Below are 14,860 nucleotides of genomic sequence, written 5' to 3'. Positions count from 1 at the left end.
TACGGCATCAAAAATAACAATGCATATAAAGTTAATTTAGGCTCCCATTACTTTGTACATTACACTCACACAACAAAACAGCCACTGCATCTTTACACAAAGCTATTGTACATGTATTCTGATGTGAACCTTATTATCATTTTAACTGATTGCCCTTCATTTTGACTCATTTATTAACTGATTAGAGCAGAATTGTTATGTTTTAGTGCTGGTACGGTATGGGTACAGAAGTAATATCTTAATCAATATGCTAGAATTAAAATCCATCTTGCAGAGGTAGACCTGCGGATATAATTGACAAAAATCTTTTGAAACCTTTGAGAAACTACTCTGAAAAAGAAAGAAAAAATCCCTCTTTGATGTTCATGCCTCATTTCTAATTTATTCTCCTGGTTAACTCATGAAGGCAGGTTCTGAGTGTAAAGTATGCATGTGTTTTTTTTTTTTTATAAATCACTAATGTGTGCAATTTTACATCTGGCTCCTGATGGAGTAATGATTGAGTAAATGCTATGGATGAATAACCTTATCACTGACACACTGTGAGCAATTGTGCTACGGGCGGTAAGTGAAACTGAAAGGAACAAATTAAAGTTGATTCAGCTGGAATCAAGGTTGTGAAAACAACTCCGGCTTTAGAAGCCTCCGCTTTTTTGAGCTTCCTTTAAGAGCAATCGAAGAGAGGGCGTCAAACCCTGACCGGCGCCGTGACACCGGCACCGGTTTCTGCAAATACGCACTCCACCTCGTATCCCTTCCATTTAATCATGCAACAGATGACTTTCAAAAGACTGCATTTCGTATTCACATAAGAGCTACACACTGCAGACTGGCAGGTCAGGGATCACCTGTGTGGAATTCTGAAAAAAAGAAAAAAAAAAAAAAGCCAATCTGGGCCAAAAGGTGGGACTTAAAGGTTCTTCAGGAAATATTGATCTTCATGTAGCCGCGTTCTGAGAAGCAGCAGCGTAGGAGGAATCCTGCACGGCGGCAACAGAGAACCGGAGGTAACAACAGGAAAGCTTTAGAAAGCAACGTTATGGCCTGCAGCTTACAAACCCCTTTCCACCTAAAAATACACTTGTCCTCACCATCTGACCGTTTGCTTAAACCCCCTAACCCAAACAGCGACTGTCCAATAGCAGCTTAGCAACGGTAACCAGGCACGGCACGGCTGCCAAGCTTTGGATTTCTGAATAATGCTGAAGAGGTGTGCATGCAGGTCAGTTGGGAGCAATTCTCTTTATTGAAAAACTTTGAAGAGGGGTGTTTTTGACTTACAAGTCTGGAAAAAAACTAACTGCTGGAAATAAGAAAGCTTTTAAAAGACATTTAGTGACAATTGAAAGGGACAAATAATTTACTTTTGATTTTAGAGACCTCCCCAAATACTTGCTATAAGAGCTTTTAGGGATGGTTGAAGTGTCAATCACAGAGAGTGTCTCCCACCCCACCCCCATCTGAGGAACACTGGTTCTAGTTCTAGAAACATAAAAAAGTCAGACGGAGACAGTTTTTTCAACCAACTTATGAAGCTAACGTTAATTGGCTAGCTGCGGATGATGACATTAGCTAGTGACAGTTTCAGCCAGCAAAATCAATGGTTGTCTACTCCAACTTTTTTTATTGATTTTGAGGGGCTTAGCAAAGGCTCAACTCTGACCCGAGCTCAGCTGAATGGAGCACCGTTTGTCCACTGGTTGTGTCAGCGGCAGCAGAGCGCTCACACCTGCCGTCGTCTTGGAGAGCAGCGAACAGAGCGACCAGCTGACTGGAGCGGTGCAGCGGGCAGGTGCAGAGGTAATCTGAAAACAATTCTCTTCCTACCGGAGACTAAACAAACACGCCCGTCTGCCTCGACCATTAAAGTGTCGGGTACGTTTAGCGCTGAAGGTCGTCCCGAGAGCAAGGCCCCGGACGCCGCGGCTTGACCTAACGACGCAGGTAGACCCAATTTAACAAAAAACGCCACGAAATAAAACAGATCATGAGCCGCCTCGTGTTTCCCCGTCCCTCCACATTCCTCACTTTGATCAGCCGCCCACTGAACGCATCGGAGAGATTGTTTTGTAGAAATTGAGTACATTGGTGTTGCGTCGGGGCCAAGAGCCACACGTCTACAGAAAGTACGCTTTTCAAAGAATGCTCCTTTCTCCATTGGCGTCTGCTGTATGAGCTGTATTTTAGAATACCCTAAAGATTAAAAAAAAAAGAAAAACAGGTCCCGGAGCCAAAAAAAAACTGTGAAAACTGCTGAGACGTGGTTGCTTTTTATGACGGTAGGAAAATTGTATGAGGCTCAAAAAAAGCTCACCCTCTCACTTCCCCTCGAACACCTTATTCTGAAGAAATGAGACAGAGCGACAGACCATGTGAGGCCAAATAAATCAATGTAGTGTTCCCAAACCTCAGAGCTCACAACTCTACCTCGGCGTGATCACCCAGGGGAACAACCTAGATGTTTCAGGGACGCCAGCGAAAAAGGCAATTCAAACACACACCAGTGGCTTAGCTTTAAAAATAGCACACTTGCTCTTATAGCAACAACGAATACAAGGAGGAGTGAAAAACATTATGTTGCGGTCTGGGTGATGAAATTAAACCAGATCCATCTATCTGTCCATACCACCAGTTCTCTGACTTCATGCTGCTTGTGAGGTTACATCACTCTGCTGTTTACCGAAAGGCCTCTGTGAGACGGATGATTGCTGGTTTGTGGCTTCACTGGTTCCGCAGTGATTGGCAGGACAACTAGCGACACTGTTACATGGCTGGAGGCGGATGCAGCTCGCAGGCTGATGGGTGATGCGTATGTTTTTGACAGATGGGACTCTGGAACAAGATTCGGGTCTGAAGGTGAAGACAATCTGAGGTTCACTTTTGTTTGGTTCCCCTCATGAAATGATGTGTAACAGTGAAGTTAGATTCGACGTGACCCTTGTACTGTATTTATGTTGTATGGATGTTGGAGGGAAATACTGAGAAAATTGATTTTGCCTTACAATTTGTACCACTTATTGTGGCAATTGAGGGTAATTTCACACATCAAAGTCTGTCTTCAGTTTTAGTACTGCATATAGGGCTGAGCGAAATGGCCAAAATCTGGTATATATATATATATACATATCCCTATATACATTTTTCTCTAAATTCAATTGAGAAATGGTTTAAAATAATACTGTATTTCATCACATTTGATTATTTTCTTCTTTTAGTTAGAACTTTAAAACAAATACAAACAAGTGCATCACATGAGATAACACAATTCTTTCAAAATAAAAGCTTTAAGGTTCCTGAGAACAATAATTGATAAAAGTGTTCCATGTTTTAGGGTTAACCAAACCCAAAATGAACCCAAAACAAACTAGTGTGCAGATGTCTGGTTATAATGTAACCAGGGTTCTTCCTCATCTTGGATTGGTTGGAATACTAACTCCTGTTCTGTATTAACATCTTCACCCTCCTCCTCCATGTCTGCCCAAATCAGGTTACCAAGGCAACTGGATTTGGTAGAACGGGAAAATCACAAGATCACGCAACAAAAACTACCCCGGTTTCGGATTGTCGAACCTCGACTGGGTTGCTAATCCCACGATGGCGAAGACATGATCCGCCCATGGCTGGAAAGGATCCGTCTTGGTTAAAACTTTCAGTTCTAACAGAAACTTTAGATTTATGTAGAGCATAATCCAAAACAGGTGGTAATTTAGATGATTGTAGAATGCATGAAGCACAAAGTAGCAATCCTCAAACAAATATCTGGGATCGACTTTTCATGCTTTTTTATTTTTCAAATAAGAGAATTTACATGTTTTTGTTAAACATGTTGAAGTTCATAAAGGAAAAATTAGACACTTGTTTACCAAGGCTGCTAATGTTTTAGCATGTTGCTAAGGTTACACAGGTTGCTCAGCAACTTTGAGGCAAGCATCAATTTAGAACAGTGATTTAATTAAGAGGATTATTCTCAACAAGTTTGGCGTGGATTAGTCGCCCTCTACAATATAACAACTGTTATCTAAATAGAAATTATTTGTCAGAACATGAGGTTACAATCAGTTACATGATTGTAACCTGGAAAAAAGAAAGATAATGTTTTGACTTTAACTTTTAGAGGAAGCCTCACAGCTACAGTTTATAAGTAATTTACAATGCTGGAGTGCAATTGTCTGTAAAATACTTTGTAAAAATATTCTCCGTGGTAAAAATGGTTTTAATGGACAAGTTCCTTCAAACCAACAGAAAAGATTTACCCAAACCCTGATACAACAGAAAATAAATTATTTAGTCAGGAGTGTGTGTTGGTAGCAGGCCGGCTGTGCTGGACAGCTCCCAGGTGAAGAGGAGGATAAAAAAAATAAAAAATAAAAACTTTCCTTTAAGAGAATATCTGACCTTAAGTTCTCCCACATTGTTAGATCTGTGATGTTCGCTGCCTTCTGGGAGGCTCTGATTTAGTGATGAAGTGTTGCAGTCGAGGTCTTGCGGTTTACCCGATGTCCTTCAACCTGCCTCGCCTGCTTTAGTCCAACAGCCTCCAGAGAACAGGTGTGAATTCCTTTCGCTCTGCTGTGGGTTGCATGTAAAAGGCGAAGAAAAACGATAGCGAAACGAGAAAAAAATTTGAAAGCGAGAATTTTTCTTGCATTTAATGTGGCTGCATTGCATCCCTGTTTACTGGAGCTACAGTGGGGGCTGAATATTGCTCTTTGCGCTGCTTCAACTATGGATTTCTCCCATTCTAATTATTCAACATCATCAAAATCATGGCTTTTGAAAGAAGCGCTTGATTTTGAGTTATAAAGTCCCAGTGGAACGAAAGTTAGAGCATCTTTAGTTTCTGTACTGTGACGTATTTCCCAGTGGAACCGAACATTTGAGCGGTCTACAGTCACAACAGGGATTTAAATTAAATCCTCCACATGTGATTGGACCTCGAATGTGGGCGGGCTTAGAGTTTAATGTGACACAGAGGACTATTGGAGAGTATGTCCTCATTGAAAGAAGAGCAAGGAATGACACTAAAGGCTTCTCTCTATAAAAAAGATGTGTTCGCTGCCCAACTGGCCTCGGCTATGTTTGATTGACAGATGGTTCATCCAAACACCTACAAGTATTCCTTGAACGTGCCTGCACTTTTCCTCTGTTAGTTACTACTACCCACAAATGGTGAAGTGTGTTTTGTTTTTGTGACTGGTGTGATTAGCTTGTCTCCCAAAGTCTCATTTGATTAGATGAATTTTTGTAAATGCCCCTGGGTGCATTATGAGTCATTATACATTTTAAACCAATTTACAGAAGAGAAAAGAGAGATTGATGGGGATTTGGATGTAAAAATTGGATTTTTGGGATTTTTTTCCCCCTATATTTTCCATCAGTGCATCTTCATGAAAAAGTTAGAACCTGCAGGGCTGCTCTTAATCTTCAATAGGTGGTGAGTTAACCACTAACACACTAGAACATCAGGAACATGCTTCTCTAGTAAGTCAGAAAAGCTCTCCCAGCTTCTTTCTATTTACTCTGCATATGGCTGTTTACTCCCCCCCCCGCCCGGTATTTTGGGTGCCACATAAGGGACGATAAGTTATCACAATCTGTTCAACACGCGTACTTGTCCAACAGTCCAACTGTCTCTTTTGTGGGGCAGTTTAGACTCTGACAAAGGAGACTACATTATATACAGCTAGCAAGCTACAATAACGTTAGCTTTCACTTGTTTGGTTGGAAATAGAATGCAGAGCAGAGATTCCATTAAAATTTGTAGTGTTAAATTCTGGACGTTTTGTCTGGGATGCCATATTGATGGGAGAAAAAAAAAAAAAAATCAGATGTCCCACATCTCACAGGAGCTCTGGTATTCTGAGTTAGTGTGGAAGGACTTAAACCCAAACTCTGGCATCTACTACAGATGTATTGAAGAGTTGGCTAGATATATTTTGGCATTTGATGCGTTTATCACATTAGCCACAAGATAAAAAACATAGAATGCATAACATTACATTACAGTCATTTAGCAGACGCTTTTATCCAAAGCGACTTACAATAAGTGTATTCAACATAGGTATTCAAGAGAACTACTAGTCACCAGAAGTCATAAGTGCATCTCCTTTCTTAAACAAGCATCTAAGAGCATAAACCAGAGCAAAAGTATAGTGCAGAAACAAACTAATACGAATACAATAAGTGCTACAAACTAATACGAATACAATAAGTGCAACAAACTAATACGAATACAATAAGTGCAACAACTAATACGAATGCAATGTATATGCAATGTCTAATCATTCGTCGTGTCTTTCACACCTTTTTATTTTACCGTTATGTCCCTAAACACCGTCTTATGAAGCAGAAATGCCATAAAAATTGTGTTTAAAACAGAAAGAGGAGTATTCCCTCGGACTCTCTTCGAGGGTTGAGTGAAACGTCACCCAAATGAAGAATGGCAGTGATATCCAGCCAGAGGACAGCTTCCTCACTCTCCCTGTTTTTCCTGAGCTCAATGAATCAGCTCAAGGTTCCTCGGTGATCCTCTGTGTGGCAGTGGAGGGGGGATTTATCATTCTCAGATAAAGGCTCGGTCCTCGTCAACGTTCGCTTTCACCCTCGGCTGGGAATTTATGAGAACCGGTGGCAGTGTGTGTGTGTGTGTGTGTGTGTGTGTGCGGCCTACCTAGTTACACAACAGAGTGCAAAGGGCTGCACAACAAGACAATCCATTGTGACCACGCTATTAATTTCCAGCCCCCGAGGATGTCGTTCAGACACACAACACAAATGGTGTCGCACGCAAGTCATTTGCAAAAGAGCAAAAATAATCTGCTGCAAAGGGACAACACGGTGCCACAGCAGGTCAGCCAGCTTCTCATAAAGTTTACATCTTTCAAAGAGCGGCAGAGTGTTAAGCAATTTAGCAGGAACAAACTGTAGGAGAAACATCCCCCTGTATTACTAAATTACCTTATTTAATTACTGAGTGCAAACGCACAACAATAAAAGCTTTAACTGGTTTCAAATCCAGACCTCTTTAACTCGGATAAACGGTCAAGCTTCAGTTCAGCTTCACCTCATATGTCAGTTACATGTTATATGCAGTTTAAATAAATGCCATCTTAATGGAAGTTCCTTTGTCGAATTACAGCTGTTAGACGAAGAGTATTAGCCTCTGCTAATGCTATGAGAGCAGACAGTCAAATACATAAAGAGAGAATGCCAATTGGCCAATTCTGATTTGCCTGTTTTTTTTGCATTGGACAAATGCAAAGACAAAGATAAATACCTTTCCACTCAATTGTTCTATATACATAATGATTTGCTATTTACTTGATAAAAGGGTTGAAAAGCAGAAGAACTAAACATTCCCAAAATACATCCAAGACCTTCTGCGTAAAGAATTATTTGATTTTCCTCTACGTTGTTTCTTCTTCTCTAATAATGAAGGATCATTTGCCACAGACCATCAAGCGAGCGCTCCGACTGCCTCCCCCGTCGTATCATGTGCTCCTGCATTCTTGAAAAGAAAGACATTCCCTGCTCATTAGCTGATATCCTGAGGCCCAGCCGTCTCTATTTTTTGCTTGTGAAGCTTTTGTTGTTGACCTCCGGGTGCTTTAGCCACCCCTCTCTCTCTCTCTGTCATTTTTTTAAACTCTCTTCTCATTCCTTCTCTCCGTCTCACAAATTCAGTTCATCCCTCGATTCCCTTCCATTGCCTCTGGGCAGACAGTGGATCTTTCTGCACCCCCCAGTAAAAGGTCTGTTCATGGTATTGCGTGTATAACGTCCGACGTGGCATCCATATTCGGTAATGCTGGTTATGATCAGCGCGTGAATACAGTGGCTGCATTCCCCGCGCCGGTGCTGTGTGTTTCTAGGCTGGAGCTACGAATTAGCTTCCTAGGTTTGATGTATTCTGCTACCATGTTACACAACCGATAGTGTTACTATATAAGGCCATAGGGGGAAATAAAAACCAATCTCCTAGGAGCACTGAGCATTTCATCTAGGATGTGTGATCACTGTCATCACTCTCTCTCTCTCTCTCTCTCTCTCTGCTCCGGTTTGGTCAGCTAAAACGCTTCATTTTCCATCCTGCTCTTATTCTTACGACAGTGTTTTTTTGTGCAGTTTTTTTTTAGCTGACTCAGTTTACTCTCTGCCTCGTTGAGTCATATTTGCCGAGCCCACCGGGGGGGCCCGCAGGACCTCGCGCCATGTCTCATGATCAAAGGGTGCTTGACCATCAGCGGATCAGCAACTTTGGCCGACTCCGGCAGGGCTGACATCAGATCAGTTTAAACCCGAACCGACACTTCTGCGAGCGCGGGTACATCAGGTGAGCTGTACGCAGATCTGAGTCACAGCTCCGGTCCTTCTGAGGTTCCTGCTTTGTATGCCGTTCATTCATTTAATTAACTCCAGTTTTAATACGACATGACAGTTCAGTCAAATAGCCGACTCTGATGTGAATTCTCCACGGTGGAATGAAATCTGCTTGCTCAACAGGTACGTGCATAAAACATATTTCTAAACATCCACATTAGGGTATGACGGAAGAAGCGTTCCACGTGGAGCAGAGCCGCATGACATTAACCCCTCGCCCACATTCACGTAACGTAACATTAACCCCAAGGCATGAAACGTAACGCATGCCTGAGAAGCGAAAATAGTCCATGGTGACATTTGATCCGTTTTTTAAAAAAAGGCTCTTTTTCATGGGAACTGATGGTGGTGAACACGCTCATTTACATCAAAGGCCTGATGGTGTAGCTATAAACCCATCCACACGTTGTATAGTAGATTGGCCAGCGGAGCTAAAGGTTTCTGCCGTGACCCGATGTGCTTGCTTAAGAGCTTTTTGACAGTGTGGCTCTATCAGTTAATTTTTATAAAGTGTAAGAAGCTTTTACCAGGTGTAGCAGATGGAAAGGTGTTAGGCAAGCTGAAATCTGAAGGGAATTTAATGCACAATCTAGATGCAAACTCAGGCGGTACGGACTGCGGTGTCTTAAAATATGAGCACTCACAAGCTTTTGTTGAACACGTTGGAAAATGAAAAAAGGTCATGAAGAAGAAGTCGGCTGTTGCTGTGCTTGTTTAATGTTTCAGGGTGAAATCACCAAAAGTACATTTGAACACTTCATGATAACATAATTTAACTTCGCCACAATACTTATTTTTACTGAACATAGATTGAATGCATTATAATTAGACTGAAGGCAAGCTCTGTTTTTTTTAGCCAAGAAAAAGACTGTGCTAACCACTGGCTGCTAACGGCTAACAGCTAACGTTAACTAGCTCTCCTCCCGCTGATCTCAATACCGTTTTGTTGTTTGGCATTATCAGTCAAAAAATAGGATTCCTCCCTTATATGCGTTGTGTCTTTTTATATTTGAGACGCCGTTAGTTTTCTTAATTTTGTTATCGACTTGTTACCTAAGTATCAGTTCTCCTGACATCCCTAAATTAGTCTTTGGAAGTGTTTTCTCTCTACTTTGAACCAGTGTTTTCCACTGTTTTCACCTTCATGTTACTTCTGCCCTCATTAAATGACCCAGTATTATTGGTAGCTCTGCTCATACCCAACTGTTAGCCACAGTAAATGGGAATACATTGGGCCTGGAGATGATGAGGGCATATAAAGGGGATAGTGACGAGGTAGGGGTGGGGGAGGAGGGATCGCAGACCTGACTCAGCAGAATTGGTCGTCAGTGACCCAGACTCCTGGAAGTGGGTCAAACGCACACACACCCTCAACCCTGCACAATGCAGACAAACAGAGCCTGTGAATTCATGAGCCGTACGCGAGCAAAGCGCCATATAGACTCGCGAAATCATCATAATATGTAAATTGGGATCAGGTAGTTACGATGGGCCGTTGAGGTGCTGCATTTAAGGCCAGTTTTTGCCTTAAGTATCGACATTAGCTCAGCACGGCGTTCCCCCCCCTGGCAGATGATAATAATAATGATAAATAATTCTTCCCCCCCGGTCGAGCTGAAAATACTCCTCCTCCGGCAATTCTAAAACAGGTACCAGACTCAGCTGCTAATCCTTTAAATGTGAGGAAGAGACGCTTATACATATTCATGCGTATTAATACACTGCTGCAACCCAACCTGACAGGGGAGCTTATTAAATTCTAGTTCTTAAAAAAAAACAGCTGTGACATTCAGGAGTCTAAATCCTGTCCTAACCTTGTTAGCTTGTGTAAATAACAACGGCGTGGGGGAATTGCAACGCCGAGCTCCCCCCCCCCACACACACACACACACACACACACATACACACACACATACACACAAGCAGCCAAATGAAGATGTGTTTTGGCATTTTCATCGTGCGACAATCAGTCAAAACACAACAGGGACGAGAGTACCTCCATGCATGAAAATCAGCAGGAAAAAAATACTACTAATAAAAGCATGTATGTGAAAATAATACAATATTAGAATAAAACACAACAGGCAGAAACGGACAAGAATTCAAAGGGGTTTCAAACGGACTCTCCTCTCTGTCCTGAAGCTGAGGGGACTCGAGTTTTCTTTCAGAATTTCAAGGACCTGTATGAGTCACAGCTGCTCAAACTCAACGGACGACATCAAAGTGAATTTGTGTGTCCGATGTGTGTAAACTATGTTATCAGGCAGCGTACACAAAGGCCTCCATTCCAGAGCCTAATAAAGTATAATAACAGCCTTGTAATGAGGAGCCACTTCCTGAGGGCACTTCATAAATTATGCTAATCTGCAGAAAAAATTAAAGTGCCAAAGCTTAATTGAGATAGAGCGAGGTCGAGAGGGACCAGGGAACATCGCAGCCCCCTTTTCACTTTCATCCCCCTGAGATACCGCAGTGGAGCTTCTGAACGCTCCTCTAAAAGATAAAACGAAAGAAGGACAAGACAGAAACCAGAGCTAAACTTGAACTCTCGTGTTCATTTTCAAGGGGTTTGCCTTTGACAAGTTGCTGGTGTTTATTCATTCATTTATTTATGGTTGGAAGTTTTGGTCAGCGGGTAGAAAAAAAAAGAAAAGGGTGCAGAGAGAAAGCCGACGGCTCACGCTGAGGTGAGTCAAAAGGAAGACGAGTCAAATAAATCTCTGCGTGGCGGGCTGGAGCGAGAGCAACAAACACCAGACTTCTGCCTCATTCTGCAGCTCCACAAGGTCAAAAGGCTTTGTGCAGCCTGCAGGGGACCTATTGTACACTTCCAAATCTAGACGTTTGAAATCCAAACAGTCAATGAGCACTCGAGGGTGCCTCACAAGTAGAGAAACGCAAGCAACTGTTATATAGTTCACTACACTTTACAAAGCAGAATGGCTTGGAGGAACTCTTAAATAGAGTCGAGCTGAATCCAATATATTTCAAGAGCAATTATGTCACTCCGAATGGTACAAGAGAAACATGAAAACCTGAGGGTGTAATGGTGTATTGGAAAGTTTAAATTAGAAGTCTTCAAATTAGGCTTCGCCGGAACCGGGAACAGACCCAGGATCAGGGTTGGTTTACATTTTTTTTTCAGTCCAATCACAGGGGATCTGCACACTTTTTAAATTACATTAAATGGTTTTCAAAACAACAACAAGGAAGATTTATTAATGTTTCCACAGTGTGAACGCCTATGTTTTAAATTAATCACAAAATTAATCTTCTCCGTGTAGCTCTACTTGCATACAAAGTCAAACTCAGTGACTACAAAACTGGATATTACAACAACTCCTAAACATAATGACTTGTTTCTCTTTACCGAACTGGTTGGATGATATTTTAGCACTCGATCCAAAGCACTTCTGCTCAGAAATTCAAACTTCCGCTGTCCATCACAAACAGACCTGTCCATCACCATTGATGATGCCGTAGTGACGCCAACTCGGACTGTGAGGAATCTGGGTGTGACCCTGGACGACCAACTGTCGTTCTCAGCAAACATTGCATCGGTCACACGCTCCTGCAGATTCCTCCTCTACAACATCAGGAGGATTCGCCCCTTCCTCACTGAGGAGACGGCGCAGGTGCTCATCCAGGCTCTGGTCATCTCCCGCCTGGACTACTGCAACTCACTACTTGCTGGAGCCCCGGCGTCGGCCATCAGACCTCTGGAGCTTGTCCAGAAAGCTGCAGCACGTCTGGTGTTCAATCGCCCCAAGTTCTCTCACACAACTTCCCTTCTCCGTTCTCTACACTGGCTCCCTGTAAGAGCTCGCATCCAGTTTAAGACTCTGGTGCTAGCCTACAGGGCAGTGAAAGGAACAGCTCCTTCCTATCTCCAGGCCTTGGTCAAGCCCTACACCCCCGCCCGACCACTTCGCTCTGCTGCCTCGGGCGACTGGTTGCCCCGTCGCTCAGAGGTCCCTGCGGCCGATCCACCCGGTCACAGCTTTTTTCTGTCCTGGCCCCTCAGTGGTGGAATGAACTCCCCACCGACGTCAGGACAGCAGAGTCGCTGCCCATCTTTAGGCGCAGGCTGAAAACTCACCTCTTCAAGAAGTACTACCCTGAGCCTTCCTCGTAGCACTTATGGCACTCGTATTAGTTGTTGCACTTACTGTATTCGTATCAGTTCGCTGCACTTATTGAATTCGTATTTGTTTACTGCACTTATCCTATTCGTATTAGTTTGTAGCACTTATTATATTCGTATTAGTCTGTTGCAATTATTGTTTTCGTAGTAATTTGCCTCTGCACTATACTTTTGCTCTGGTTTATGCTTTAAGATGCTTGTTTAAGAAAGGAGATGCACTTATGACTTCTGGTGACTAGTAGTTCTCTTGAATACCTATGTTGAATACATCAGGTCCTGATAAATGACTGTAATGTAATGTAATTGTTGGGTTTTAGACTGAGAATATATCAATGATTCTTGGGAAATGTATTTCTACTCTTCGTTAACTGTTGGTCTGTGTGAGATGACCCTCTCTTGCATCAGGTCCACAGGTTTGTTTGGGCTGTGTGTGACTGTGAGTGGCCTGGGGTCCTGGTTACTTAGTGGCAGCTTTTTTGGAAAATGTGTTTAATCACAATAGATTTGGGAGTTTTATTAGTTTTTAGAGGGTCAAATACTAAGTAGTTAATTGCTAAATGAAAACACAAAACATTTTAAAAAGAGGGGAAGAAAATTGTAGCCTCAGACTTTGGCAAGTAACAAATAGGCCAGAAAACATGGAAGGAAAAAAGACAATTTTAAAACATGTCATTAGATTTCTTTAATCAACTGAATAAAAATAGGCCTCTGCTTTTAAAATGTTGTAAGAAAATATTCTACAGTAATCTAAACCACAAAAAAATATATATCCCAGTAAAACTGCCGGACGAAACATCACATTAAAGGAAAAAAAAAAAAAAAAAAAAAAAAAGGATAAGGCTGGTGACATATTTAAAAGGTGTGTTCAATGCTTTCAGGAAATGGACTCAAACAGGAGTAAATAGAGCTCTTGTAGGGGACTATTTTCACCCGAGGATAAATACACATTTGGTGAACAAGTGAGAAAGGTCCTCAATTCGATATTCAGAGCTGAGGTTCGTCTCCGCACGGCTCTTAAAATGTTTCGACGGCTTGCAGCCAACGGTGCTAACAGCAGGAACAGTGCAAACAACAGCAACAATGCTAACGGTGTTTACCTGAGAGCAGTTAGAGTTAGAAGAGCAGATGTCATTCATTAAGAAACAACACATGAGCGCTAACATCTGGGCTCACTAGCTGGCGTACTGATCATAGAACATGAGGATGAGGCGACTGCAGGCAGGGTGGGGGGGGATTACAATTCTGCTATTGTAAAAGACCATAAACAAATGCTTTCTTTTTGAAAAACGTTATATTAGCAGCAGTAGTTTCACTTTGCATGCGTCAGACTCCATAGCTCAAGATCGTGTCCCAGCCTTCATTCAATATCCATGCCTGAGGGGGGACCGGAGGGGGACCGGAGGGGGGGGGGGCTATACGCTTCCACGACTATCAGCGGTAACCATCAGCTAGCCAGCGGACATACACGCACTGCCGGCCCGGCTACATACACAAAGGACAGACACGCTTGGGTACCAAGAGACACAGGAGAGTGACTTCATTCTCTGCTCTGGTGGACATTACTTCACTAGATCTATTCATAGCAAATAGTTGTTTGCTGCTATATCAATGCTCTGTATCATATAGAGAACCTTAAAGATATGTCCTGTATCAGGCTTTGAATACAGAGACAATAGCTGTTCATAATTAATTGTTGGCTTTGTTCTTTTTATGGGAATTGTTGACAGTAAAAAAGATCCTTTAAAATCAGATTACATAAGAGCCAAAAACCACCGGTAGAATTAGTGTTGCATCTATTTTTAATCCATAGAGACGCATGTTTTTTTTCTTCAGGATCCTGTTCCTGAAGGCTTTATGAACTCTGACTGAACTTCCCTGAACATCTTTCATACAAAAGCTTTTTCACTGCACCCTTTATTGTTTCATGCGAGACGTCCTCGGGCCTTCGCTCTCTCCTTTTGGATGGTTACAAAAAAAAAAAACTCCTGATGAACCTTTGAAAATGTCAAATCAAGACGTATCTGCAATGATGGTATCTACAAATGAAATGCAATAATTGTCCCGGTGGCTTGAGAATCATTACGGGGTTTAACTGTTCATAATTCAGACTCTATAATTGCATTTTGCAGGGGGCTTTGCTTTCATTACTCCTGTTAAAGCCACATTCGACATGCCTGTGGAACAGAAAGGGATTTGTACAACTTCACAATGAAAAGGATATTAACTATTCAGTGGATTTGATGGCTGTTACGCCGTAATGAGACCAATTTCGGTGGGCAAATTGACAGCAGAAGCATTACATCCATCCCAAGCCCCGTGTAAATGAATACTGACTGT

At 42.2% G+C, this 14,860-nt stretch overlaps 1 protein-coding gene across 1 annotated transcript in view; it reads right to left on the bottom strand.

Annotated features, from left to right (window-relative positions):
• The window catches only part of gfra4a (GDNF family receptor alpha 4a), a 269,930-nt gene that overhangs the window by 182,044 nt on the left and 73,026 nt on the right, over positions 1-14,860 (bottom strand). The gene's annotated exons all lie outside the window — the stretch shown is intronic.

This window comes from Anoplopoma fimbria, chromosome 15, assembly GCF_027596085.1.
Source record: "Anoplopoma fimbria isolate UVic2021 breed Golden Eagle Sablefish chromosome 15, Afim_UVic_2022, whole genome shotgun sequence".
Taxonomy (NCBI): Eukaryota; Metazoa; Chordata; class Actinopteri; order Perciformes; family Anoplopomatidae; genus Anoplopoma; species Anoplopoma fimbria.
This window is presented reverse-complemented; position numbering and strand designations above follow the sequence as displayed.